Source organism: Tenrec ecaudatus, chromosome 6 (assembly GCF_050624435.1).
Source record: "Tenrec ecaudatus isolate mTenEca1 chromosome 6, mTenEca1.hap1, whole genome shotgun sequence".
NCBI classification, from domain to species: domain Eukaryota; kingdom Metazoa; phylum Chordata; class Mammalia; order Afrosoricida; family Tenrecidae; genus Tenrec; species Tenrec ecaudatus.
The window spans coordinates 81,884,535-81,889,210 of record NC_134535.1 but is presented as its reverse complement, the minus strand read 5'-3'; the positions used below and the strand labels follow the sequence as shown (position 1 = coordinate 81,889,210).

Genomic DNA, 4,676 nt, shown 5'->3' with positions numbered 1-4,676 from the left:
GGTTTTGATCCTTGGTTTTCCGACCTGAGCGCAGAGGCCCCACGGCGGGCAGGTACCCAACACTGTGACTCAGGGCAGGCTCTGGTGCAAAACTGCGTGCAGACATGAGACCCTCATGGGTGGGTGTGGGGTGGGGGGGAGGGCTGTGCCACCTTCACCCTGGTCTTGCCGAGTCCACCCGGCGGGCGCCCTGCACTGCCCTCCCTCTCCAGTAGCATCCTCTGTAATAGTGCCGAAACCATCCAGTCAGCCTTCAAACGCTGGTTTCGGGGTTGTCATTTATTTATTTATTTATTTTAATTAATTGGGGTTTTTTTACACACACCAGGGTGCTTTATTGAACTTGCTGAGAGATGGAGATACATGAGCAATCAGTTGTGGACAGGAGCGGTGGCAGGCAGGCCAGGGTCAGGTCGTCCAGCAGGGCCGGGCCGGAGGGTCCAGGACACAGTGTGGTGCAGTGACTAGTGGCCTTGCTGGCCCATCCTCTGTGACAGGGCTTGGAAGCTCCTCACTGTGCCCGTGGCAACAAGAATGACGAAGATGAGGATTCCAAGGAGTCCGAGGACTGTAGAGAAGATGGTCAGGTTCTTGACAATGGACGCGTGGCTCTGGGCCCCAATCATGTCGCCCACCATCGTCTGGTCCCTAGACTTCACAGCGTAGGCGTAGGCCATGAAGCCCAGGCAGCAGCAGTTTAGCAAGAGCGTGTTGAAGAGGGACCAGACGACGTGGCTGGGCACGTGGGGTTCACTCTGGATGTTGATCACGGTGGACTGCATGGGAGCGGCGTGGTATGGGGCCTGCAGCCCACCCATCTTGAGTTCCTCTCTTTTTTTGTTTGCTTTATTTTATTTAAAAAATCATTCTATTGGGGGCTCGTACAATTCTTATCACAATCCATCCATGGTGTCAAGCACTTATGTACATTTGTTGCCATCATCAGTCTCAAAACATTTGCTTTCCACTTGAGCCCTAATATCTGCTGCTCATTTCCCCCCTCCCTCCCCACTCCTCCCTCCCTAATGAACCCTTCATCATTCATAAGTTATTATTATTTGTGTGTGTTTATTTTAAATCAGTGGTTCTCAGACTTCCTAATGCTGCGACCCTTTAATACAGTTCCTCATGTTGTGGGGACCCCGTATGTGGGTGTATCTGCATGTGGGCCTGGAGACGGATAGAGGAGCAGTGTCTTGGTTCCCAAGAGCACGGGAAATATGCTGTAGGTGCCACCTGTGAAAGGGTTGTTTGACCCCCAAAGGGGTCGTGACCCACAGGTTGAGAACCTCTGTTTTAACCAGTTCACACCGCACACAATGGCTGTTCTGTCACCTGAGGAGGGTGGTGCTGTCAGCACACATCGCTTTGGGGACATTTTCTTCCCGTGTTTGCTCCCTGCACCCTCCCCTGCCCTGCCCTGCCCCTAGCTAATGATTAATCCAGTGCCTGTCTCCATAGAGCTCCTCGCCTGGACTTCATGTGCAGGAAGTCATGGTTTCCGCTTTCTAACTACCCCAACTGGACTGAGAGGCCGGACACACCAACTGCCGTGGATTTGCTGAGATTCCGGGCGTGGGGATGGCCATCCTCCTCCCTGGACTTCCTCACCAGCTTTCACCCTCTCTTCCCTGGACCACCCACGGACACCTAACTGTGCCTTCCCACCCCCCCACCCCCCACCCACCCCCAGTGCACCTCCCATCTGTCCTTGCTCCAGCCCCATCCTGACTACTAGCCCTGGAAGGAGCCTTGGTAACACAGGGCTTCAGCACCCAGGCGCTCATCTGAAGCTCAGCTGTCGGGACCCACCAGCCTCTCTGTGGGAGAAAGATGTGGCAGTCTGCTTCCAGTGAGACCCTAGCCTTCGGAACCCCAGGGGCCGGTTGGACTCTGTCCTGTGGGGTGGCCAGAGCAGGGATCCATGCTCTGGTAAAAGGCCCACCGCCCGCTTGCGTAGCCCCCGCGGCTGTGCCAGTGTCAATGAAATACAACGAACCATTCCAAATGCTCGCCAGCACAGCTAGCCAGCGGATGGGTGGTGGCGTCATCATGGTCACAGAGAAGTCTCCTGGACCGTGTCTGCGCACAACCCCTTCCTGGTTGTCCAGTTCCCTCTGGAAAAAGTCCAGCTTCCTCAGCGTGCCTCACGCCCCACCCCCAGGCCGGTCTCACCTCTCTGGCTGGACCTCCCTCTGTTCCAGGCACACCAGCTGCCTGCAGCTCTCCCACTGGGCAGCTTTCTCCCTACTTCATGCCGGGGCACCCTTGATCCTGCAACCTGGAACACCCCTGCAGAATCCGGGACTCTGTGCAGACACTGTTCTTGTTTGGGGGTTGTCCCGCTCCGTCCCAGCCTCGGCCTAGCTCTCCTGCATCAGGGAGGGTCCTGCTGATCCAGCCAGTCCCTTCAGATCTGATCTCCCTGGACCTAGCCTGATAGGTTCCCCAGGGTGGTGGGAGAAGCTGGAGAATAAAATCCTGCGGGGCGGGGGGGGTGGGGAGGCAAGAGGCGTGGCCCTGCAGTAGCGTGAGACTTTCAGCTGTAAAGTAATGCCCCAACCGACTGGCATTGGGTTAAGCAGTAAACCCCAGAACAGCCTGACTGGCATTGGGTTCAGCAGTAAACCCCAGAACAACCCCACTGCCAATGCGGTCAACACCGATTCATAGCGATCCTACAGAGGTTTCCTAAGTAGTAGCTCTTGATGGGAGTAGACAGCCTCAGCTTTCTCCCAGGAAGCCATTGGTGGGCTTGAACCACTGACCTGAGCATACAAGGCTGACCCGAGCAGTCCAACGCTTACCAGCTAGCCCCAGTAGGGCTCATTGGGTGAAGCAACAAAGGGGTCTTATTAGCAGATGGTTAAGCTCCGGGCTGCTAACTCAAAGGTCAGTGGATTGAGCTTCGCCAAAGGCATCTTGGAAGGAAAGCCTGGTGGCCTGTGTTTGAAAGGTCAGCCCATTGCTATGGAGTCCATGCCGACTCAGAGCGGCCCTATGGGGCAGGGTGGAACTGCCCCTGGGGGTTTCCGACGCTGTAGCTCTGACAGAGGAGGAAGTCTCATCTTTCTCCTTGGGGTGGGGTGGGGGGACTGGTGGTTTCGAACTGCTGACCTCGTGGTTAGCAGTCCCAAAGATCATAGCCATTGCAAACTGTGTGGAGTACCGTCCATCAGAATCGACCCTCCCAGTGTTGATGAGCTGTGTTAATGGACTGTCCAGAGGAAGGAAGGGGCTTCCAGCTGGCTAGACTGGGGCCGGAACAAGGCAGGGCTTGGGACTTTGTGGTCTCCCCTGGCGGCAGACACAGTGCATGCACCACCAGCCGGCTGTCCCCATGTGGCCTGCAGGGGTGTAGCAGCGCCCAAGGCTTTGGCTTCCTGAGATCTAGGTTCTGGGAGAGGATGAGGAAGCGGCTTTCCAACCCCCCACAGCAAAACTCTCCTCAGCCCAGAGAGTCATCTTCCCATCCGGACACCATCACGTTGCAGGAAAGGCCTGCCCCAGAAGCCCCGGAGGAACTGGCTCACCCCATGTCACGTGGGCTGCTTGGGGCAGTGTGTACCCCTGAAGTACAATTTATTGGACAACTGAAAGTACAACTATAAGAGCCGGGTCAGTGGTTGCTGGAGAGGCAGCCAGGGCCCCCTCGGTCCTTCAGACCCTCCGTGCAGTGGGTGAAATGGGAGAGGCGCCCCGAATCCTCCCCCTCCTCCACTTCAGGAGAGGGACACTCTTTACCCACTGCCGTGTGGGGGGAGAAGTCTGAGGAGGTCGTGGTGGCCCTGGAGCAGATCAGACAGGCTGGGGCCCCCACCCTTCCTCTGAACTCCAGCCAAGTGGGCCTTTATCTTTTCCTCCGCTGGTCCTGCCCTTTCCAGCCTCAGGGCCTTCTCAGCGGGTGGCCCTGCAACCAGGAACACTTCCTGTGACCACGGGTCCCCCTGCCCCCCATCTCGCACCCCCCCACCAGTGCACTGAGGTGGGGGGGGTCGTGGGGGAGGGGGCGAAGCTCACGCATCTCAGCATCCCTCACGTGAGCTGAGGACACTGAAGCTGTGACGGGGGAGGTGGGAAGACCCCTCATTTCTTCTGAGGGCAGGAAGCTCGGAATCAGAGAAGGCAATCTAGCCCAGAATTCTCAGCTTTCATTCCAGCAGGCCCAGGAAGAAAGACCTCTGGGCGGAATAATGGGGACAGTAGGAGCCTGGGGCAAAGTCTGTGCCTTGCAAGTTAGGGAAAACTTCTTTTTTTGGACTGTACGTGCTGTTCCAGGGAGCAGGGGTTCCCACCTTCGTCTAAGCTTGGGGACTTCCGAAAAGCAGCCGGTAGCTCTGCAGCCCCCTCTGGTGGAGACATGGAACACAACCTGTGCTGGGACGGAGGCCCGGTTTGTGCAAACCTTCCCGGTGCTTGGCCTCCCAGGGGACAGTTGGGAGATCCCAGTCCATCAAGAGGCCCATTTGAAGAAAGGCCTGGGGATCTACCTCTAGGAGATCAGACACCCCAAACAATGGAGAGCAATTCCAGTCCACTCTGGGGGTCTCCCTGACCTTGTTTTAATGGGAGGATTCCAGTCCCTTGTCTTCCGTGGGAGGGCACCCGCCTGCACCCCCACTCCCACCCCAGCGCTTGCCAGGTTAGGGAGTAAAAGGCTGCCTCCTCTTCCCATA

At 57.1% G+C, this 4,676-nt stretch overlaps 1 pseudogene; it reads right to left on the bottom strand.

The window, feature by feature from the left end:
- Window positions 1-464: 464 nt before the first annotated feature.
- Window positions 465-818, bottom strand: LOC142451500 (interferon-induced transmembrane protein 2 pseudogene; annotated as a pseudogene).
- Window positions 819-4,676: the final 3,858 nt, after the last annotated feature.